The sequence below is a fragment of the Primulina tabacum genome, chromosome 10 (assembly GCF_025594145.1).
Source record: "Primulina tabacum isolate GXHZ01 chromosome 10, ASM2559414v2, whole genome shotgun sequence".
NCBI classification, from domain to species: domain Eukaryota; kingdom Viridiplantae; phylum Streptophyta; class Magnoliopsida; order Lamiales; family Gesneriaceae; genus Primulina; species Primulina tabacum.
This window is the reverse complement of record NC_134559.1, coordinates 35,698,380-35,720,299: the sequence shown is the minus strand read 5'-3', so window position 1 is coordinate 35,720,299 and position 21,920 is coordinate 35,698,380. Positions and strand designations below refer to the sequence as shown.

Here is a 21,920-nt window from a genome sequence, read left to right as displayed (position 1 = left end):
CCCATGGGGTCGGGTACAATCAAATTGCCTACAATTTTGTCCAAATCCGGTAGTGCCTAGCTTTTTCATTTCACTTGTCTTGTCTAGTCCCGATCGAGATTCAGATGATTTGAGCCGAAAATCCTTTCAACAAGTAAAATCACAAATAAGAAAACACTAAAAAGGGTGCCACACGAGGACTTCCCTGACCGCCCTCCTAGTACGCTGCGGTCGCCCAGCAACTTAACTTCGGAGTTCTGATGGGATCCGGTGCAATTAGTGCTGGTATGATCTCACCCGACATTGAGTGGATGTTTATTCTTTATCCTCGAGTACGTGTGTACGGGCGGCGATGGACACACCGTCACTGCCTCTCGCCCAATCATACCATGAAGTTAAGCGTTCTGGTGCGCGAGGCATAGGCTAGGATGGGTGACCTCCCTGGGAAGACCTCGTAGTCGTGAACCGTTTAGCGTAAATTATGGATAAAAAAAAAAATTCCGAAATAATTGTGTTTTTTAATGAGTTAACCGCTCCGGAGTAATCTGCGTCATAACCTTCCGCACAGAATCGGCTCACGACAACAAAATCGATAAATGTTCCCAGAAAATAGAAAAAAAAATAAGAAGAAGGAAATAACGAATGTAAAGCTATTATTATGCCTCGGATACGATAAATGGAACCGGAATCGAATTTCGAACTTCCTAAGCGGATTTCTCGAGAAAACGAAGCTTAACAGAAGCGGTAAATCGCAAATTAGAGGGTCTTAGAGAAGGAATTCGGCTAAAATCTCGTCAGCTCATTGCGTAGTAATGAGTCTCGTCCGTTTGCCCGTTACAATCAAATTAGCCTACAATTTTGTCCAAATCCGGCAGTGCCCGAGCTACTTTCATTTCACATGTCTTATCTGGTCCCGATCGAGATTCAGATGATTGAGCCGAAAACTCGTCTGTCAACAAGTAATCAGAAATAGAAAAACACGAAAAAGGGGTGCAACACGAGGACTTCCCAGGGGGTCACCCATCCTAGTACTGCGCTTTCGCCCAAGCACGCTTAACTTCGGAGTTCTGATGGGATCCGGTGCATTAGTGCTGGTATGATCGCACCCGACATTGAGTGGGATGTTTATTCTTATATCCCTCGAGTACGTGTGGAGCGGGCGGCGATGGACAACACGCGGCACTGCTCTCGCCCAATCATAACCATGAAGTTAAGCGTTCTGGCGCGATGGCAGAGCTAGGATGGGTGACCTCCCTGGGAAGACCTCGTGTCGCGACCGTTTACGTAAATTATAGATAAAACAGTCGAAATAATTGTTTTTAATGAGTTGACCGTCTCCGGAGTAATCTGCGTCATACCCTTCCGCACAGAACCGGCTCACGACAACAAAAATCGATAAATGTTCGCAGAAAATAAAAAAAAATAAGAAGAAGGAAATAACGAATGTAAAGCTATTATTATTCTTAGGATACGATAAAATGGAACCAGAATCGAATTTCGAACTTCCTAAGAGGATTTTTCGAGGAAACGAAAGCTTAACAGAAGCGGTAAATCGCAAATTAGAGGGTCTTAGAGAAGGAATTCGGCTAAAATCTCGTCAGCTCATTGCGTAGTAATGAGTCTCGTCCGTTTGCCCGTTTACAATCAAATTAGCCTACATTTTGTCCAAATCCGGCAGTGCCCGAGCTACTTTCATTTCACTTGTCTTAGTCTGGTCCCGATCGAGATTCAGATGATTTGAGCGAAAATCGTCTTTCAACAAGTAATCAAAAATAGAAAAACACGAAAAAGGGTGCAACACGAGGACTTCCCAGGGGGTCACCCATCCTAGTACTGCTCTCGCCCAAGCACGCTTAACTTCGGAGTTCTGATGGGATCCGGTGCATTAGTGCTGGTATGATCGCACCCGACATTGAGTGGGATGTTTATTCTTATATCCCTCGAGTACGTGTGGAGCGGGCGGCGATGGACAACACGCGGCACTGCTCTCGCCCAATCATAACCATGAAGTTAAGCGTTCTGGCGCGATGGCATAGCTAGGATGGGTGACCTCCCTGGGAAGACCTCGTATCGCGACCGTTTACGTAAATTATGGATAAAACAGTCGAAATAATTGTTTTTAATGAGTTAACCGTCTCCGGAGTAATCTGCGTCATACCCTTCCGCACAGAACCGGCTCACGACAACAAAAATCGATAAATGTTCCCAGAAAATAGAAAAAAAATAAGAAGAAGGAAATAACGAATGTAAAGCTATTATTATGCCTCGGATACGATAAAATGGAACCGGAATCGAATTTCGAACTTCCTAAGCGGATTTCTCGAGAAAACGAAAGCTTAACAGAAGCGGTAAATCGCAAATTAGAGGGTCTTAGAGAAGGAATTCGGCTAAAATCTCGTCAGCTCATTGCGTAGTAATGAGTCTCGTCCGTTTGCCCGTTTACAATCAAATTAGCCTAGAATTTTGTCCAAATCCGGCAGTGCCCGAGCTACTTTCATTTCACATGTCTTATCTGGTCCCGATCGAGATTTAGATGATTTGAGCCGAAACTCGTCTGTCAACAAGTAATCAGAAATAGAAAAACACGAAAAGGGGTGCAACACGAGGACTTCCCAGGGGGTCACCCATCCTAGTACTGCTCTCGCCCAAGCACGCTTAACTTCGGAGTTCTGATGGGATCCGGTGCATTAGTGCTGGTATGATCGCACCCGACATTGAGTGGGATGTTTATTCTTATATCCCTCGAGTACGTGTGGAGCGGGCGGCGATGGACAACATGCGGCACTGCTCTCGCCCAATCATAACCATGAAGTTAAGCGTTCTGGCGCGATGGCAGAGGTAGGATGGGTGACCTCCCTGGGAAGACCTCGTGTCGCGACTGTTTACGTAAATTATAGATGAAACAGTCGAAATAATTGTTTTTAATCAGTTGACCGTCTCCGGAGTAATCTGCGTCATACCCTTCCGCACAGAACCGGCTCACGACAACAAAAATCGATAAATGTTCGCAGAAAATAAAAAAAAATAAGAAGAAGGAAATAACGAATGTAAAGCTATTATTATTCTTAGGATACGATAAAATGGAACCAGAATCGAATTTCGAACTTCCTAAGAGGATTTTTCGAGGAAACGAAAGCTTAACAGAAGCGGTGAATCGCAAATTAGAGGGTCTTAGAGAAGGAATTCGGCTAAAATCTCGTCAGCTCATTGCGTAGTAATGAGTCTCGTCCGTTTGCCCGTTTACAATCAAATTAGCCTACAATTTTGTCCAAATCCGGCAGTGCCCGAGCTACTTTCATTTCACTTGTCTTGTTTGGTCCCGATCGAGATTCAGATGATTTGAGCCGAAAATCGTCTTTCAACAAGTAATCAAAAATAGAAAAACACGAAAAAGGGTGCAACACGAGGACTTCCCAGGGGGTCACCCATCCCAATACTGCTCTCGCCCAATCTCGCATAACTTCGGAGTTCTGAAAGGATCCGGTGCATTAGTGCTGGTATGATCGCACCTGACGTTGAGTGGGATGTTTATTCTTATATCCCTCGAGTACGTGTGGAGCGGGCGGCGATGGACAACACGCGGCACTGCTCTCGCCCAATCATAACCATGAAGTTAAGCGTTCTGGCGCGATGGCAGAGCTAGGATGGGTGACCTCCCTGGGAAGACCTCGTGTCGCGACCGTTTACGTAAATTATGGATAAAACAGTCGAAATAATTGTTTTTAATGAGTTGACCGTCTCCGGAGTAATCTGCGTCATACCCTTCCGCACAGAACCGGCTCACGACAACAAAAATCGATAAATGTTGCCAGAAAATAAAAAAAAATAAGAAGAAGGAAATAACGAATGTAAAGCTATTATTATTGCTTAGGATACGATAAAATGGAACCAGAATCGAATTTCGAACTTCCTAAGAGGATTTTTCGAGGAAACGAAAGCTTAACAGAAGCGGTAAATCGCAAATTAGAGGGTCTTAGAGAAGGAATTCGGCTAAAATCTCGTCAGCTCATTGCGTAGTAATGAGTCTCGTCCGTTTGCCCGTTTACAATCAAATTAGCCTACAATTTTGTCCAAATCCGGTAGTGCCCGAGCTACTTTCATTTCACATTGTCTTAGTCTAGTCCCGATCGAGATTCAGATGATTTGAGCCGAAAATCGTCTTTCAACAAGTAATCACAAATAGAAAAACACGAAAAAGGGTGCAACACGAGGACTTCCCATGGGGTCGCCCATCCTAGTACTGCTCTCGCCCAAGCACGCTTAACTTCGGAGTTCTGATGGGATCCGGTGCATTAGTGCTGGTATGATCGCACCCGACATTGAGTGGGATGTTTATTCTTATATCCCTCGAGTACGTGTGGAGCGGGCGGCGATGGACAACACGCGGCACTGCTCTCGCCCAATCATAACCATGAAGTCAAGCGTTCTAGCGCGATGGCATAGCTAGGATGGGTGACCTCCCTGGGAAGACCTCGTATCGCGACCGTTTACGTAAATTATGGATAAAACATTCGAAATAATTTTTTTAATGAGTTAACCGTCTCCGGAGTAATCTGCGTCATACCCTTCCGCACAGAACCGGCTCACGACAACAAAAATCGATAAATTTTCCCAGAAAATAGAAAAAAAATAAGAAGAAGGAAATAACGAATGTAAAGCTATTATTATGCCTCGGATACGATAAAATGGAACCGGAATCGAATTTCGAACTTCCTAAGAGGATTTCTCGAGAAAACGATAGCTTAACAGAAGCGGTAAATCGCAAATTAGAGGGTCTTAGAGAAGGAATTCGGCTAAAATCTCGTCAGCTCATTGCGTAGTAATGAGCCTCGTCCGTTTGCCCGTTTACAATCAAATTAGCCTAGAATTTTGTCCAAATCCGGCAGTGCCCGAGCTACTTTCATTTCACATGTCTTATCTGGTCCCGATCGAGATTTAGATGATTTGAGCCGAAACTCGTCTGTCAACAAGTAATCAGAAATAGAAAAACACGAAAAGGGGTGCAACACGAGGACTTCCCAGGGGGTCACCCATCCTAGTACTGCTCTCGCCCAAGCATGCTTAACTTCGGAGTTCTGATGGGATCCGGTGCATTAGTGCTGGTATGATCGCACCCGACATTGAGTGGGATGTTTATTCTTATATCCCTCGAGTACGTGTGGAGCGGGCGGCGATGGACAACACGCGGCACTGCTCTCGCCCAATCATAACCATGAAGTTAAGCGTTCTGGCGCGATGGCAGAGGTAGGATGGGTGACCTCCCTGGGAAGACCTCGTGTCGCTACCGTTTACGTAAATTATAGATAAAACAATCGAAATAATTGTTTTTAATGAGTTGACCGTCTCCGGAGTAATCTGCGTCATACCCTTCCGCACAGAACCGGCTCACGACAACAAAAATCGATAAATGTTCCCAGAAAATAGAAAAAAAAATAAGAAGAAGGAAATAACGAATGTAAAGCTATTATTATGCCTGGGATACGATAAAATGGAACCGGAATCGAATTTCGAACTCCTAGGCGGATTTCTCGAGGAAACGAAAGCTGAACAGAAGCGGTAAATCGCAAATTAGAGGGTCTTAGAGAAGGAATTCGGCTAAAATCTCGTCAGCTCATTGCGTAGTAATGAGTCTCGTCCGTTTGCCCGTTTACAATCAAATTAGCCTACAATTTTGTCCAAATCCGACAGTGCCCGAGCTACTTTCATTTCACATGTCTTATCTAGTCCCGATCGAGATTCAGATGATTTGAGCCGAAAATCGTCTGTCAACAAGTAATCAAAAATAGAAAAAACACGAAAAGGGGTGCAACACGAGGACTTCCCAGGGGGTCACCCATCCTAGTACTGCGCTTTCGCCCAAGCACGCTTAACTTCGGAGTTCTGATGGGATCCGGTGCATTAGTGCTGGTATGATCGCACCCGACATTGAGTGAGATGTTTATTCTTATATCCCTCGAAGACGTGTTGAGCGGGCGGCGATGGACAACACGCGGCACTGCTCTCGCCCAATCATAACCATGAAGTTAAGCGTTCTGGCGCGATGGCAGAGTTAGGATGGGTGACCTCCCTGGGAAGACCTCGTGTCGCGACCGTTTACGTAAATTATGGATGAAACAGTCGAAATAATTGTTTTTAATGAGTTAACCGTCTCCGGAGTAATCTGCGTCATACCCTTCCGCACAGAACCGGCTCACGACAACAAAAATCGATAAATGTTCCCAGAAAATAGAAAAAAAAATAAGAAGAAGGAAATAACGAATGTAAAGCTATTATTATGCCTGGGATACGATAAAATGGAACCGGAATCGAATTTCGAACTTCCTAGGCGGATTTCTCGAGGAAACGAAAGCTGAACAGAAGCGGTAAATCGCAAATTAGAGGGTCTTAGAGAAGGAATTTGGCTAAAATCTCGTCAGCTCATTGCGTAGAATGAGTCTCGTCCGTTTGCCCGTTTACAATCAAATTAGCCTACAATTTTGTCCAAATCCGGCAGTGCCCGAGCTACTTTCATTTCACATGTCTTATCTAGTCCCGATCGAGATTCAGATGATTTGAGCCGAAAATCGTCTGTCAACAAGTAATCAAAAATAGAAAAAACACGAAAAGGGGTGTAACACGAGGACTTCCCAGGGGGTCACCCATCCTAGTACTGCTCTCGCCCAAGCACCTTAACTTCAGAGTTCTGATGGGATCCGGTGCATTAGTGCTAGTATGATCGCACCTGACATTGAGTGGGATGTTTATTCTTATATCCCTCGAGTACGTGTGGAGCGGGCGGCGATGGACAACACGCGGCACTACTCTCGCCTAATCATAACCATGAAGTTAAGCGTTCTGGCGCGATGGCAGAGCTAGGATGGGTGACCTCCCTGGGAAAACCTCGTGTCGCGACCGTTTACGTAAATTATGGAAAAAACAGTCGAAATATTGATTTTAATGAGTTAACCGTCTCCGGAGTAATCTGCGTCATACCCTTCCACACAGAACCGGCTAACGACAACTAAAATGAATAAATGTTCCCAGAAAATTGAAAAAAAAATAAGAAGATGGAAATAACGAATGTAAAGCTATTATTATGCTTGGAATACGATAAAATGGAACCGGAATCGAATTTCGAACTTTCTAAGCGGATTTCTCGAGGAAACGAAAGCTTAACAAAAGCGGTAAATCATAAATTAGAGGGTCTTAGAGAAGGAATTCGGATAAAATCTCGTCAGCTCATTGCGTAGTAATGAGTCTCGTCCGTTTGCCCGTTTACAATCAAATTAGCCTACAATTTTGTCCAAATCCGGCAGTGCCCGAGCTACTTTCATTTCACATGTCTTATCTGGTCCCGATCGAGATTCAGATGATTTGAGCTGAAAATCGTCTGTCAACAAGTAATCAAAAATAGAAAAACACGAAAAGGGGTGCAACACGAGGACTTCCCAGGGGGTCACCCATCCTAGTACTGCGCTTTCGCCCAAGCACGCTTAACTTCGGAGTTCTGATGGGATCCGGTGCATTAGTGCTGGTATGATCGCACCCGACATTGAGTGGGATGTTTATTCTTATATCCCTCGAGTACGTGTGGAGCGGGCGGCGATGGACAACACGCGGCACTCCTCTCGCCCAATCATAACCATGAAGTTAAGCGTTCTAGCTCGATGGCAGAGCTAGGATGGGTGACCTCCCTGGGAAGACCTCGTGTCGCGACCGTTTATGTAAATTATGGATAAAACAGTCGAAATAATTGTTTTTAATGAGTTAACCGTCTCCGGAGTAATCTGCGTCATACCCTTCCGCACAGAACCGGCTCACGACAACAAAAATCGATAAATGTTCCCAGAAAATAGAAAAAAAAAATAAGAAGAAGGAAATAACGAATGTAAAGCTGTTATTATGCCTGGAATACGATAAAATGGAACCGGAATCGAATTTCGAACTTCCTAAGCGGATTTCTCGAGGAAACGAAAGCTTAACAGAAGCGGTAAATCGCAAATTAGAGGGTCTTAGAGAAGGAATTCGGCTAAAATCTCGTCAGCTCATTGCGTAGTAATGAGTCTCGTCCGTTTGCCCGTTTACAATCAAATTAGCCTACAATTTTGTCCAAATCCGACAGTGCCCGAGCTACTTTCATTTCACATGTCTTATCTGGTCCCGATCGAGATTCAGATGATTTGAGCCGAAAATCGTCTGTCAACAAGTAATCAAAAATAGAAAAACACGAAAAAGGGTGCAACACGAGGACTTCCAAGAATGTAAAGCTATTATTATTCCTGGGATACGATAAAATGGATCCGGAATCGAATTTCGAACTTCCTAAACGGATTTCTCGAGGAAACAGAACATTAACAGAAGCGGTAAATAGCAAATTAGAGGGTCTTAGAGAAGAAAATTAGCTAAAATCTCGCGAGCACTTTGCGGAGTAATGAGTCTCGTCCGTTTGCCCGTTTACAATAAAATTAGCCTACAATTTTATCCAAATCAGGCAGTACCCGAGCTACGCTGATTTCACATGTATTATTTGGTCCCGATCGAGATTCAGATGATTTGAGCAGAAAATCGTCCGTCAACAAGTAATCAAAAATAGAAAAACACGAAAAAGGGTGCAACACGAGGACTTCCCAAGGTGTCACCCATCCTAGTAGTGCTCTCGCCCAAGCACGCTTAACTTCGGAGTTCTGATGGGATCCGGTGCATTAGTGCTCGTAAGATCGCACCCGACATTGAGTGGGATGTTTATTCTTATATCCCTCGAGTACGTGTGGAGCGGGCGGCGATGGACAACACGCGGCACTGCTCTCGCCCAATCATAACTATGAAGTTAAGCGTTCTGGCGCGATGGCAGAGGTAGGATGGGTGACCTCCCTGGGAAGACCTCGTGTCGCGACCGTTTACGTAAATTATGGATAAAACAGTCGAAATAATTGTTTTTAATGAGTTAACCGTCTCCGGAGTAATCTGTGTCATACCCTTCCGCACAGAACCGGCTAACGACAACAAAAATCGATAAATGTTCCCACAAAATAGAAAAAAATTAGAAGAATAAATAGCGAATGTAAAGCTATTATTATGCTTGAGATACGATAAAATGGAACCGGATCGAATTTAAAACTTCCTAAGCGGATTTCCAAGGAAACGGAAGCTTAACATAAGCGGTAAATCGCAAATTAGAGGTTCTTAGAGAAGGAATTCGGCTAAAATCTCGTCAGCTCATTGCGTAGTAAAGAGTCTCGGTCGTTTGCCCGTTTACTATCAAATTAGCCTACAATTTTGTCCAAATCCGGCAGTGCCCGAGCTACGTTGATTTCTCATGTCTTATCAGGTCACGATCCAGATTCAGATGATTTGAGCCGAAAATCGTCTGTCAACAAGTAATCAAAAGTAGAAAACACGAAAATGGGTGCAACACGAGAACTTCGCAGGGGGTCACCCATCCTAGTATTGCTCTCTCCCAAGCATGCTTAACTTCGGAGTTCTGATGGGATCCGGTGCATTAGTGCTGGTATGATCGCACGCGACATTGAGTGGGATGTTTATTCTTATATCCCTCGAGTACGTGTGTAGCGGGCGGCGATAGACAACAGGCGGCACTGCTCTCGCCCAATCAGAACCATGAAGTTAAGCGTTCTGTTTTTAATTAGTTATCCGTCTCGGGAGTAATCTGCGTCATACCCTTCCGCACAGAACCTGCTCACGACAACAAAAATCACTAAATGTTCCCAGAAAATAGAAAAAAAAATAAGAAGAAGAAAATAGCGAATGTAAAGCTATTATTATGCCTGGGATACGATAAAATGGAACGTGAATCGAATTTCGAACTTCCTAAACATTTTTTCTCGAGGAAACGAAAGCTTAACAGAAGCGGAAAATCGCAAATTAGAGGGTTTTAGATAAGGAATTCGGCTAAAATCTCACCATATCATTGAGAAGTAACGAGTCTCGTTCGGTTGCCCGTTTACAATCAAATTAGCCTACAATTTTGTCCAAATCCGGCAGTGCCCGAGCTACGTTGATTTCAAATGTTTTATCTGGTCCCGATCGAGATTCAGATGATTGGAGCCGAAAGTCTTCTGTCAACAAGTAATCAAAAATAGAAAAACACGAAAAGGTGTGCAACACGAGGACATCCCAGGGTGTCACCCATCCTAGTACTGCTCTCGTCCAAGCACGCTTAACTTCAGAGTTCTGATGGGATCCGGTGCATTGGTGCTGGTATGATCGCACCCGACCTTGAGTTGGATGTATATTCTAATATCCCTCGTGTACGTGTGGAGCGGGCGGCGATGGACAACACGCGGCACTGCTCTCGCCCAATCATAATCATGACGTTAAGCGTTCTGGCGCGATGGCAGAGCAAGGATGGGTGACCTCCCTGGGAAGTCCTCGTGTCGCGACTATTTGCGTAAATTATGGCAAAAACAGTCGAAATAATTGTTTTTCATGAGTTAACCGTCTCCGGAGTAATCTGCGTCACACCCTTCCGCACAGAACCGGCTCACGACAACAAAAATCGCAAAATGTTCCCAGAAAATAGAAAAAAATAAGAAGAAGAAAATAGCGAATGTAAAGCTATTATTATGCCTGGGATACGATAAAATAGAACCGGAATCGAATTTCGAACTTGCTAAGCGGATTTCTCGAGGAAATGGAAGCTTAACAGAAACGGAAAATCGCAAATTAGAAGGTCTTAGAGAAGGAATTCGGCTAAAATCTCGTCAGCTCATTGCGGAATAATGAGTCTCGTTCGTTTGCCCTGTTACAATAAAATTAACCTACAATTTTGTCCAAATCCGGCAGTGCCCGAGCTACGTTGATTTCACATGTCTTATTTGTTTCCGATCGAGATTCAGATTATTTGAGCCGAAAATCGTCTGTCAACAAGTAATCAATCAAAAATAGAAAAACACAAAAATGGGTGCAACACGAGGACTTCCCAGGGGGTCATCCATCCTAGTACTTCTCTCGCCCAAGCACGCTTAACTTCGGAGTTCTAATGGGATCCGGTGCATTAGTGCTGGTATTATCGCACCCGACATTGAGTGGGATGTTTATTCTTATATCCTCGAGTACGTGTGGAGCGGGCGACGATGGACAACACGCGGCACTGCTCACGCCCAATCATAACCATGAAGTTAAGCGTTCTAGCGCGATGGCAGAGCTAGGATGGGCGACCTCCCTGGGAAGACTTCGTGTCGCGACCGTTTACGTAAATTATGGATAAAATAGTTGAAATAATTGTTTTTAATTAGTTAACCTTCTCCGGAGTAATCTGCGTCATACCCTTCCGCACAAAACCGCCTCACGACAACAAAAATCGCAAAATATTCCCAGAAAATAGAAAAAAAAATAAGAAGAAGGTAATAGCGAATGTAAAGCTATTATTATGCCTGGGTTACGATAAAATGAAATCGGATTCGAATTTCTAACTTCCAAAGCGGATTTCTCGAGGAAATGGAAGCTTAACAGAAGCGGTAAATCGTAAATTAGAGGGTCTTAGAGAAGGAATTTAGCTAAAATATCGCCAGCTCTTTGCGGAGTAATGATTCTCGTCCGTTTGCCTGTTTACAATCAAATTAGCCTATAATTTTGTCCAAATCCAGCAGTGCTCGAGCTACGTTGATTTCACATGTCTTATCTGGTCCCGATCGAGATTCAGATGATTTGAGCCGAAAATCGTCTGTCAACAAGTAATAAAAAATAGAAAAACACGAAAAGGGGTGCAACACGAGGACTTCCCAAGGGGTCACCCATCCTAGTATTGCTCTCGCCCAAGCACGCTTAACTTCGGAGTTCTGATTGGATTTGGTGCATTAGTGCTGGTATGATCGCACCCGGACATTGAGTGAGATGTTTATTCTTATATCCCTCGAGTACGTGTGGAGCGGGCGGCGATGGACAACACGCGGCACTGCTCTCGCCCAATCATAACCATGAAGTTAAGCGTTCTGGCGCGATGGCAGAGTTAGGATGGGTGACCTCCCTGGGAAGACCTCGTGTCGCGACCGTTTACGTAAATTATGGATGAAACAGTCGAAATAATTGTTTTTAATGAGTTAACCGTCTCCGGAGTAATCTGCGTCATACCCTTCCGCACAGAACCGGCTCACGACAACAAAAATCGCTAAATGTTCCCAGAAAATAATAAAAAAATAAGAAGAAGGAAATAGCGAATGTAAAGCTATTATTATGCCTGGGATATGATAAAATGGAACCGGAATCGAATTTCGAACTTCCTAAGCGGATTTCTCGAGGAAAGAAAGCTTAACAGAAGCGGTAAATCGCAAATTAGAGGGTCTTAGAGAAGGAATTCGGCTAAAATCGCGTCAGCTCATTGCGTAGAATGAGTCTCGTCCGTTTGCCCGTTTACAATCAAATTAGCCTAAAATTTTGTCCAAATCCGGCAGTGCCCGAGCTACTTTCATTTCACATGTCTTATCTGGTCTCGATCGAGATTCAGATGATTTGAGCCGAAAATCGTCTGTCAACAAGTAATCAAAAATAGAAAAACACGAAAAAGGGTGCAACACGAGGACTTCCCTGGGGGTCACCCACCCTAGTACTGCTCTCGCGCAAACACGCTTAACTTCGAAGTTCTGATGGGATCCGATGCATTAGTGCTGGCATGATCGCACCCGACATTGAGTGGGATGTTTATTCTTATATCCCTCGAGTACGTGTGGAGCGGGAGGCGATGGACAACACGCGGCACTGCCCTCGCCCAATCATAATCATGAAGTTAAGCGTTCTGGCGCGATGGCAGAGCTAGGATGGGTGACCTCCCTGGGAAGACCTCGTGTCGCGACCGGTTACGTAAATTATGGATAAAACGGTCGAAATAATTTTTTTTAATGAGTTAACCGTCTCCGGAGTATTCTGAGTCATACCCTTCCGCACAGAACCGGCTAACGACAGCAAAAATCGATAAATGTTCCCAGAAAATTGAAAAAAAAATAAGAAGGAAATAACGAATGTAAAGCTATTATTATGCCTCGGATACGATAAAATGGAACCGGAATCGAATTTCGAACTTCCTAAGCGGATTTCTCGAGGAAACGAAAGTTTAACAGAATCGGTAAATCGCAAATTAGAGGGTCTTAGAGAAGGAATTCGGCTAAAATCTCGTCAGCTCATTGCGTAGTAATGAGTCTCGTCCGTTTGCCCGTTTACAATCAAATTAGCCTACAATTTTGTCCAAATCCGGCAGTGCCCGAGCTACTTTCATTTCACAGGTATTATCTGGTCCCGATCGAGATTCAGATGATTTGAGCCGAAAATCGTCTGTCTACAAGTAATAAAAAATAGAAAAACACGAAAAGGGGTGCAACACGAGGACTTCCCAGGGGGTCACCCATCCTAGTACTGCTCTCGCCCAAGAATGCTTAACTTCGGAGTTCTGATGGGATCCGGTGCATTAGTGCTGGTATGATCGCACCCGACATTGAGTGGGATGTTTATTCTTATATCCCTCGAGTACGTGTGGAGCGGGCGGCGATGGACAACACGCGGCACTGCTCTCGCCCAATCATAATCATGAAGTTAAGCGTTCTGGCGCGATGGCAGAGCTAGGATGGGTGACCTCCCTGGGAAGACCTCGTGTCGCGACCGGTTACGTAAATTATGGATAAAACGGTCGAAATAATTTTTTTAATGAGTTAACCGTCTCCGGAGTATTCTGAGTCATACCCTTCCGCACAGAACCGGCTAACGACAGCAAAAATCGATAAATGTTCCCAGAAAATAGAAAAAAAATAAGAAAGGAAATAACGAATGTAAAGCTATTATTATGCCTCGGATACGATAAAATGGAACCGGAATCGAATTTCGAACTTCCTAATCGGATTTCTCGAAGAAACGAAAGCTTAAGAGAAGCGGTAAATCGCAAATTAAAGGTTCTTAGAGAAGGAATTCGGCTAAAATCTCGTCAGCTCATTGCGTAGTAATGAGTCTCGTCCGTTTGCTCGTTTACAATCAAATTAGCCTACAATTTTGTCCAAATCCGGCAGTGCCCGAGCTACTTTCATTTCACATGTCTTATCTGGTCCCGATCGAGATTCAGATGATTTGAGCCGAAAATCGTATGTCAACAAGTAATCAAAAATAGAAAAACACGAAAAGGGGTGCAACACGAGGACTTCCCAGGGGTCGGTCACCCATCCTAGTACTGCTCTCGCCCAAGCACGCTTAACTTCGGAGTTCTGATGGGATCCGGTGCATTAGTGCTGGTATGATCGCACCCGACATTGAGTGGGATGTTTATTCTTATATCCCTCGAGTACGTGCGGAGCGGGCGGCGATGGACAACACGCGGCACTGCTCTCGCCCAATCATAACCATGAAGTTATGCGTTCTGGCGCGATGGCAGAGCTAGGATGGGTGACCTCCCTGGGAAGACCTCGTGTCGCGACCGTTTACGTAAATTATGGATAAAACAGTCGAAATAATTGTTTTTAATGAGTTAACCGTCTCCGGAGTAATCTGCGTCATACCCTTCCGCACAGAACCGGCTCAGGACAACAAAAATCGACAAATGTTCCCAGAAAATAGAAAAAAAAATAAGAAGAAGGAAATAACGAATGTAAAGCTATTATTATGCCTGGGATACGATAAAATGGAACCGGAATCGAATTTCGAACTTCCTAAGCGGATTTCTCGAGGAAACGAAAGCTTAAGAGAAGCGGTAAATCGCAAATTAAAGGGTCTTAGAGAAGGAATTCGGCTAAAATCTCGTCAGCTCATTGCGTAGTAATGAGTCTCGTCCGTTTGCTCGTTTACAATCAAATTAGGCTACAATTTTGTCCAAATCCGGCATTGCCCGAGCTACTTTCATTTCACATGTCTTATCTGGTCTTGATCGAGATTCAGATGATTTGAGCCGAAAATCGTCTATCAACAAGTAATCAAAAATAGAAAAACACGAAAAGGGGTGCAACACGAGGACTTCCAAGGGGGTCAACCATCCTAGTACTGCTCTCGTCCAATCACGCTTAACTTCGAAGTTCTGATGGGATCCGGTGCATTAGTGCTGGTATGATCGCACCCGACATTGAGTGGGATGTTTATTCTTATATCCCTCGAGTACGTGCGGAGCGGGCGGCGATGGACAACACGCGGCACTGCTCTCGCCCAATCATAACCATGAAGTTAAGCGTTCTGGCGCGATGGCAGAGGTAGGATGGGTGACCTCCCTGGGAAGACCTCGTGTCGCGACCGTTTACATAAATTATGGATAAAACAGTCGAAATAATTGTTTTTAATGAGTTAACCGTCTCCGAAGTAATCTGCGTCATACCCTTCCGCACAGAACCGGCTCACAACAACAAAAATCAATAAATGTTCGCAGAAAATAGAAAAAAAAATAAGAAGAAGGAAATAACGAATGTAAAGCTACTATTATGCCTGGGATACGATAAAATGGAACCGGAATCGAATTTCGAACTTCCTAAACGGATTTATCGAGGAAACGAAAGCTTAACAGAAGCAGTAAATCGCAAATTAGAGGGTCTTAGAGAAGGAATTCGGCTAAAATCTCGTCAGCTCATTGCGTAATAATGAGTCTCGTCCGTTTGCCCGTTTACAATCAAATTGGCCTACAATTTTGTCCAAATCCGGCAGTGCCTGAGCTACTTTCATTTCACATGTCTTATCTGGTCCCGATCAAGATTTAGATGATTTGAGCCGAAAATCGTCTGTCAACAAGTAATCAAAAATAGAAAAACACGAAAAGGGGTGCAAAACGAGGACTTCCCAAGGGGTCAACCATTCAAGTACTGCTCTCTCCCAAGAACGCTTAACTTCGGAGTTCTGATGGGATCCGGTGCATTAGTGCTGGTATGATCGCACCCGACATTAAGTGGGATGTTTATTCTTATATCCCTCGAGTACGTGTGGAGCGGGCGGCGATGGACAACACGCGGCACTGCTCTCGCCCAATCATAACCATGAAGTTAAGCGTTCTGGCGCGATGGCAGAGCTAGGATGGGTGACCTCCCTAGGAAGACCTCGTGTCGCGAACGTTTACGTAAATTATTGATAAAACAGTCGAAATAATTGTTTTTAATGAGTTAACCGTCTCCGGAGTAATCTGCGTCATACCCTTCCGCACAGAACCGGCTCACGACAACAAAAATCGATAAATGTTCCCAGAAAATAGAAAAAAAAATAAGAAGAAGGAAATAACGAATGTAAAGCTATTATTATGCCTGGGGATACGATAAAATAGAACCGGAATCCAATTTCGAACTTCCTAAGCGGATTTCTCGAGGAAACGAAAGCTTAACAGAAGCGGTAAATCACAAATTAGAGGGTCTTAGAGAAGGAATTCGGCTAAAATCTCGTCAGCTCATTGCGTAGTAATGAGTCTCGTCCGTTTGCTCGTTTACAATCAAATTAGGCTACAATTTTGTCCAAATCCGGCAGTGCCCGAGCTTTTTTCATTTCACATGTCTTATCTGGTCTTGACCGAGATTCAGATGATTTGAGCCGAAAATCGTCTGTCAACAAGTAATCAAAAATAGAAAAACACGAAAAGGGGTGCAACACGAGGACTTCCAAGGGGGTCACCCATCCTAGTACTGCTCTCGTCCAAGCACGCTTAACTTCGAAGTTCTGATGGGATCCGGTGCATTAGTGCTGGTATGATCGCACCCGACATTGAGTGGGATGTTTATTCTTATATCCCTCGAGTACGTGCGGAGCGGGCGGCGATGGACAACACGCGGCACTGCTCTCGCCCAATCATAACCATGAAGTTAAGTATTCGGGCGCGATGGCAGAGGTAGGATGGGTGACCTCCTTGGGAAGACCTCGTGTCGCGACCGTTTACATAAATTATGGATAAAACAGTCGAAATAATTGTTTTTAATGAGTTAACCGTCTCCGGAGTAATCTGCGTCATACCCTTCCGCACAGAACCGGCTCACGACAACAAAAATCAATAAATGTTCCCAGAAAATAGAAAAAAAAATAAGAAGAAGGAAATAACGAATGTAAAGCTACTATTATGCCTGGGATACGATAAAATGGAACCGGAATCGAATTTCGAACTTCCTAAACGGATTTATCGAGGAAACGAAAGCTTAACAGAAGCAGTAAATCGCAAATTAGAGGGTCTTAGAGAAGGAATTCGGCTAAAATCTCGTCAGCTCATTGCGTAATAATGAGTCTCGTCCGTTTGCCCGTTTATAATCAAATTGGCCTACAATTTTGTCCAAATCCGGCAGTGCCTGAGCTACTTTCATTTCACATGTCTTATCTGGTCCCGATCGAGATTCAGATGTTTTGAGCCGAAAATCGTCTGTCAACAAGTAATCAAAAATAGAAAAACACGAAAAGGGGTGCAAAACGAGGACTTCCCAGGGGGTCACCCATCCTAGTACTGCTCTCTCCCAAGCACGCTTAACTTCGGAGTTCTGATGGGATCCGGTGCATTAGTGCTGGTATGATCGCACCCGACATTGAGTGGGATGTTTATTCTTATATCCCTCGAGTACGTGTGGAGCGGGCGGCGATGGACAACACGCGGCACTGCTCTAGCCCAATCATAACCATGAAGTTAAGCGTTCTGGCGCGATGGCAGAGCTAGGATGGGTGACCTCCCTAGGAAGACCTCGTGTCGCGAACGTTTACGTAAATTATGGATAAAACAGTTGAAATAATTGTTTTTAATGAGTTAACCGTCTCCGGAGTAATCTGCGTCATACCCTTCCGCACAGAACCGGCTAACGACAACAAAAATCGATAAATGTTCCCAGAAAATAGAAAAAAAAATAAGAAGATGGAAATAACGAATGTAAAGCTATTATTGTGCATGGGATACGATAAAATGGAACCGGAATCGAATTTCGAACTTCCTAAGCGGATTTCTCGAGGAAACGAAAGCTTAACAGAAGCGGTAAATCGCAAATTAGAGGGTCTTAGAGAAGGAATTCGGCTAAAATCTCGTCAGCTCATTGCGTAGTAATGAGTCTCGTCCGTTTGCCCGTTTACAATCAAATTAGCCTACAATTTTGTCCAAATCAAGCAGTGCCCGAGCTACTTTCATTTCACATGTCTTATCTTGTCCCGATCGAGATTCAGATGATTTGAGCCGAAAATCGTCTGTCAACAAGTAATCAAAAATAGAAAAACACGAAAAGGGGTGCAACACGAGGACTTCCCAGGGGGTCACCCATCCTAGTACTGCTCTCGCCCAAGCATGCTTAACTTCGGAGTTCTGATGGGATCCTGTGCATTAGTGCTGGTATGATCGCACCCGACATTGAGTGGGATGTTTATTCTTATATCCCTCGAGTACGTGTGGAACGGGCGGCGATGGACAACACGCGGCACTGCTCTCGCCCAATCATAACCATGAAGTTAAGCGTTTTGGCGCGATGGCAGAGCTAGGATGGGTGACCTCCCTGGGAAGACCTCGTGTCGCGACCGTTTACGGAAATTATGGATAAAACAGTCGAAATAAATGTTTTTAGTGAGTTAACCGTCTCCGGAGTAATCTGCGTCATACCCTTCCGCACAGAACCGGCTCAGGACAACAAAAATCGATAAATGTTCCCAGAAAATAGAAAAAAAATAAGAAGAAGGAAATAACGAATGTAAAGCTATTATTATGCCTGGGATACGATAAAATGGAACCGGAATCGAATTTCGAACTTCCTAAGCGGATTTCATGATGAAACGAAAGCTTAACAGAATCGTTAAATCGCAAATTAGAGGGTCTTAGAGAAGGAATTCGGCTAAAATCTCGTCAGCTCATTGCGTAATAATGAGTCTCGTCCGTTTGCCCGTTTACAATCAAATTAGCCTACAAATTTGTCCAAATCCGGCAGTGCCCGAGCTACTTTCATTTCACATGTCTTATCTGGTCCCGATCGAGATTCAGATGATTTGAGCCGAAAATCGTCTATCAACAAGTAATCAAAAATAGAAAAACACGAAAAGGGTGCAACACGAGGACTTCCCAGGGGGTCACCCATCCTAGTACTGCTCTCACCCAAGCAAGCTTAACTTCGTAGTTCTGATGGGATCCGGTGCATTAGTGCTGGTATGATCGCACCCGACATTGAGTGGGATGTTTATTCTTATATCCCTCGAGTACGTGTGGAGCGGGCGGCGATGGACAACACGCGGCATTGCTCTCGCCCAATCATAACCATGAAGTTAAGCGTTCTGGCGCGATGGCAGAGCTAGGATGGGTGACCTCCCTAGGAAGACCTCGTGTCGCGACCGGTTAAGTAAATTATGAATAAAACAGTCGAAATAATTGATTTTAATGAGTTAACCGTCTCCGGAGTAATCTGCGTCATACCCTTCCGCACAGAACCGGCTCAGGACAACAAAAATCGATTAATGTTCCCAGGAAATAGAAAAAAAAATAAGAAGAAGTAAATGACGAATGTAAAGCTATTATTATGCCTGGGATACTTTAAAATGGAACCGGAATCGAATTTCGAACTTCCTAAGCGGATTTCTCGAGGAAACGAAAGCTTAACAGAAGTGTTTAATCGCAAATTAGAGGGTCTTAGAGAAGGAATTCGGCTAAAATCTCGTCAGCTCATTGCGTAGTAATGAGTCTCGTCCGTTTGCCCGTTTACAATCAAATTAGCCTACAATTTTGTCCAAATCCGGCAGTGCCCGAGCTACTTTCATTTCACATGTCTTATCTGGTCTCGATCGAAATTCAGATGATTTGAGCCGAAAATCGTCTGTCAACAAGTAATCAAAAATAGAAAAACACGAAAATGGTTGCAACACGAGAACTTCCCAGGTGGTCACCCATCCTAGTACTGCTCTCGCCCAAGCACGCTTTACTTCGGAGTTCTGATGGGATCCGGTGCATTAGTGCTGGTATGATCGCACCCGACATTGAGTGGGATGTTTATTCTTATATCCCTCGAGTACGTGTGGAGCGGGCGGCGATGGACAACACGCGGCACTGCTCTCGTCCCAATCATAACCATGAAGTTAAGCGTTCTGGCGCGATGGCAGAGGTAGGATGGGTGACCTCCCTGGGAAGATCTCGTGTCGCGACCGTTTACGTAAATTATGGATAAAACAGTCGAAATAATTGTTTTAATGAGTTAACCGTCTCCGGAGTAATCTGCGTCATACCCTTCCGCACAGAACCGGCTCACGACAACAAAAATCGATAAATAGTTCCCAGAAAATAGAAAAAAAATAAGAAGAAGGAAATAACGAATGTAAAGCTATTATTATGCCTAGGATACGATAAAATGGAACCGGAATCGAATTTCGAACTTCCTAAGCGGATTTATCGAGGAAACGAAAGCTTAACAGAAGCGGTAAATCGCAAATTAGAGGGTCTTAGAGAAGGAATTCCGGCTAAAATCTCGTCAGCTCATTGCGTAGTAATAAGTCTCGTCCGTTTGCCCATTTACAATCAAATTAGCCTACAATTTTGTCCAAATCCGGCAGTGCCCGAGCTACTTTCATTTTACATGTCTTATCTGATCCCAATCGAGATTCAGATGATTTGAGCCGAAAATCGTCTGTCAACAAGTAATCAAAAATAGAAAAACACGAAAAGGGTGCAACACGAGGACTTCCCAGGGTGTCACCCATCCTAGTACTGTTCTCGCCCAAGCACGCTTAACTTCAGAGTTCTGATAGGATACGGTGCATTAATGCTAGTATGATCGCACCCGACATTGAGTGGGATGTTTATTCTTATATCCCTCGAGTACGTGTGGAGCGGGCGGCGATGGACAACACGCGACACTGCTCTCGCCCAATCAGAACCATGAAGTTAAGCGTTCTGGCGCGATTGCAGAGCTAGGATGGGTGACCTCCCTAAGAACATCTCGTGTCGCGACCGTTTACGTAAATTATGGATAAAATAGTCGAAATAATTGTTTTTAAAAGTTAACCGTCTGCGAGTAATCTGCGTCATACCCTTCCGCACAGAACCGGCTCACCGACAGACAAAATCGATAATGTTCCTAGAAAATAGAAAAAAAATAAGAAGAGGGAAATAACCAATGTAAGCTATTATTATGCCTGGGATACGATAAAATGGAACCGAATCGAATTTCGAACTTCCTAAAGCGGATTTCTCGAGGAAACGAAAGCTTAACAGAAGCGGTAATCGCAATTTAGAGGGGTTTTTAGAGAAGGAATTCGGCTAAAATTTCGTGACAGCAGTCATTGCGTAGTAATAAGTTCTCATCCGTTGGCCCAGTTACACAATCAAATTAGCCTACAATTTTTGTCCAAATCCGGCAGTGCTTGAGCGACTTCATTCACATGTCCTTAATCAGGTCCCAAGCGAGAGTCAGAAATGATTTTAGCCGAAAATCGTCTGTTCAACAAGTAATGCGAAAAATAGAAAATCACCGAAAGTGTGTGCAACACGAGGACTTCCCAAGGGGCTCAGCCGATCCAAGTACTTGCTGCGCTCGCACAAGCCCGCTTAACTTCGGAGTTCTGATGGGATCCGGTGCATTAGTGCTCGTAAGATCGCACCCGACATTGAGTGGGATGTTATTCTATACTCAGTACGTGTGAGCGGGCGGCGATGGACAACACGCGGCACTGCTCTCACCCAATCATAACCATGAAGTTAAGCGTCTGGCACGATGGCAGAGCTAGGATGGGTGACCTCCCTGGGAAGACCTCGTGTCGCGACGTTTACGTAAATTATGGATTAAAACAGTCGAAATAATACGTAAATTATGGATAAAACAGTCGAATAATTGTTTTTAATGAGTTAACCGTCTCCGGAGTAATCTGCGTCATACCCTTCCGCACAGAAACGGCTCACGACAACACAAATCGATAAATGTTCCAAGAAAATAGAAAAAAAATACGAAGAAGGAAATAACGAATGTAAAGCTATTATTATGCCTGGGAATACGATAAAATAGAACCGGAATCGAATTTCGAACTTCCTAAGCGGATTTCTCGAGGAAACGAAAAGCTTAACAGAAGCGGGGTAAATCAGA

General features: G+C 44.2%; 24 non-coding genes and 1 pseudogene across 24 annotated transcripts; all 25 read right to left on the bottom strand.

Moving 5' to 3' along the window:
• Nucleotides 1-966: 966 nt before the first annotated feature.
• LOC142514363 (5S ribosomal RNA) lies at nt 967-1,087 on the bottom strand. Its single transcript, XR_012810259.1, has one exon. It is a non-coding gene; the product is annotated as a 5S ribosomal RNA (ribosomal RNA).
• Nucleotides 1,088-1,768: 681 nt separating this feature from the next.
• On the bottom strand, nt 1,769-1,887 carry LOC142514063 (5S ribosomal RNA). Its single transcript, XR_012809976.1, has one exon. It is a non-coding gene; the product is annotated as a 5S ribosomal RNA (ribosomal RNA).
• Nucleotides 1,888-2,570: 683 nt separating this feature from the next.
• On the bottom strand, nt 2,571-2,689 carry LOC142513998 (5S ribosomal RNA). Its single transcript, XR_012809915.1, has one exon. It is a non-coding gene; the product is annotated as a 5S ribosomal RNA (ribosomal RNA).
• Nucleotides 2,690-3,371: 682 nt separating this feature from the next.
• LOC142510880 (5S ribosomal RNA) lies at nt 3,372-3,490 on the bottom strand (annotated as a pseudogene).
• Nucleotides 3,491-4,175: 685 nt separating this feature from the next.
• Nucleotides 4,176-4,294, bottom strand: LOC142507497 (5S ribosomal RNA). Its single transcript, XR_012805753.1, has one exon. It is a non-coding gene; the product is annotated as a 5S ribosomal RNA (ribosomal RNA).
• A 682-nt stretch (nt 4,295-4,976) lies between these two features.
• Nucleotides 4,977-5,095, bottom strand: LOC142508949 (5S ribosomal RNA). The gene has a single exon (XR_012807145.1). It is a non-coding gene; the product is annotated as a 5S ribosomal RNA (ribosomal RNA).
• Nucleotides 5,096-5,779: 684 nt separating this feature from the next.
• Nucleotides 5,780-5,900, bottom strand: LOC142514362 (5S ribosomal RNA). Its single transcript, XR_012810258.1, has one exon. It is a non-coding gene; the product is annotated as a 5S ribosomal RNA (ribosomal RNA).
• Nucleotides 5,901-6,584: 684 nt separating this feature from the next.
• LOC142507286 (5S ribosomal RNA) lies at nt 6,585-6,702 on the bottom strand. Its single transcript, XR_012805546.1, has one exon. It is a non-coding gene; the product is annotated as a 5S ribosomal RNA (ribosomal RNA).
• Nucleotides 6,703-7,385: 683 nt separating this feature from the next.
• Nucleotides 7,386-7,506, bottom strand: LOC142514361 (5S ribosomal RNA). Its single transcript, XR_012810257.1, has one exon. It is a non-coding gene; the product is annotated as a 5S ribosomal RNA (ribosomal RNA).
• Nucleotides 7,507-8,564: 1,058 nt separating this feature from the next.
• Nucleotides 8,565-8,683, bottom strand: LOC142507643 (5S ribosomal RNA). Its single transcript, XR_012805894.1, has one exon. It is a non-coding gene; the product is annotated as a 5S ribosomal RNA (ribosomal RNA).
• A 678-nt stretch (nt 8,684-9,361) lies between these two features.
• Nucleotides 9,362-9,480, bottom strand: LOC142507694 (5S ribosomal RNA). Its single transcript, XR_012805944.1, has one exon. It is a non-coding gene; the product is annotated as a 5S ribosomal RNA (ribosomal RNA).
• Nucleotides 9,481-10,071: 591 nt separating this feature from the next.
• On the bottom strand, nt 10,072-10,190 carry LOC142508367 (5S ribosomal RNA). Its single transcript, XR_012806582.1, has one exon. It is a non-coding gene; the product is annotated as a 5S ribosomal RNA (ribosomal RNA).
• A 686-nt stretch (nt 10,191-10,876) lies between these two features.
• On the bottom strand, nt 10,877-10,995 carry LOC142513256 (5S ribosomal RNA). Its single transcript, XR_012809213.1, has one exon. It is a non-coding gene; the product is annotated as a 5S ribosomal RNA (ribosomal RNA).
• A 683-nt stretch (nt 10,996-11,678) lies between these two features.
• On the bottom strand, nt 11,679-11,797 carry LOC142506531 (5S ribosomal RNA). The gene has a single exon (XR_012804820.1). It is a non-coding gene; the product is annotated as a 5S ribosomal RNA (ribosomal RNA).
• Nucleotides 11,798-12,479: 682 nt separating this feature from the next.
• Nucleotides 12,480-12,598, bottom strand: LOC142508328 (5S ribosomal RNA). The gene has a single exon (XR_012806548.1). It is a non-coding gene; the product is annotated as a 5S ribosomal RNA (ribosomal RNA).
• A 681-nt stretch (nt 12,599-13,279) lies between these two features.
• LOC142513528 (5S ribosomal RNA) lies at nt 13,280-13,398 on the bottom strand. The gene has a single exon (XR_012809470.1). It is a non-coding gene; the product is annotated as a 5S ribosomal RNA (ribosomal RNA).
• A 680-nt stretch (nt 13,399-14,078) lies between these two features.
• LOC142514161 (5S ribosomal RNA) lies at nt 14,079-14,200 on the bottom strand. The gene has a single exon (XR_012810069.1). It is a non-coding gene; the product is annotated as a 5S ribosomal RNA (ribosomal RNA).
• Nucleotides 14,201-14,884: 684 nt separating this feature from the next.
• LOC142517594 (5S ribosomal RNA) lies at nt 14,885-15,003 on the bottom strand. Its single transcript, XR_012813333.1, has one exon. It is a non-coding gene; the product is annotated as a 5S ribosomal RNA (ribosomal RNA).
• A 684-nt stretch (nt 15,004-15,687) lies between these two features.
• Nucleotides 15,688-15,806, bottom strand: LOC142507110 (5S ribosomal RNA). Its single transcript, XR_012805374.1, has one exon. It is a non-coding gene; the product is annotated as a 5S ribosomal RNA (ribosomal RNA).
• Nucleotides 15,807-16,491: 685 nt separating this feature from the next.
• Nucleotides 16,492-16,610, bottom strand: LOC142513711 (5S ribosomal RNA). Its single transcript, XR_012809642.1, has one exon. It is a non-coding gene; the product is annotated as a 5S ribosomal RNA (ribosomal RNA).
• Nucleotides 16,611-17,294: 684 nt separating this feature from the next.
• Nucleotides 17,295-17,413, bottom strand: LOC142513752 (5S ribosomal RNA). Its single transcript, XR_012809681.1, has one exon. It is a non-coding gene; the product is annotated as a 5S ribosomal RNA (ribosomal RNA).
• Nucleotides 17,414-18,097: 684 nt separating this feature from the next.
• On the bottom strand, nt 18,098-18,216 carry LOC142513546 (5S ribosomal RNA). Its single transcript, XR_012809487.1, has one exon. It is a non-coding gene; the product is annotated as a 5S ribosomal RNA (ribosomal RNA).
• A 682-nt stretch (nt 18,217-18,898) lies between these two features.
• Nucleotides 18,899-19,017, bottom strand: LOC142516201 (5S ribosomal RNA). Its single transcript, XR_012812008.1, has one exon. It is a non-coding gene; the product is annotated as a 5S ribosomal RNA (ribosomal RNA).
• Nucleotides 19,018-19,701: 684 nt separating this feature from the next.
• On the bottom strand, nt 19,702-19,820 carry LOC142512375 (5S ribosomal RNA). The gene has a single exon (XR_012808834.1). It is a non-coding gene; the product is annotated as a 5S ribosomal RNA (ribosomal RNA).
• Nucleotides 19,821-20,504: 684 nt separating this feature from the next.
• Nucleotides 20,505-20,623, bottom strand: LOC142510092 (5S ribosomal RNA). Its single transcript, XR_012808224.1, has one exon. It is a non-coding gene; the product is annotated as a 5S ribosomal RNA (ribosomal RNA).
• Between the last annotated feature and the right edge of the window lie 1,297 nt (nt 20,624-21,920).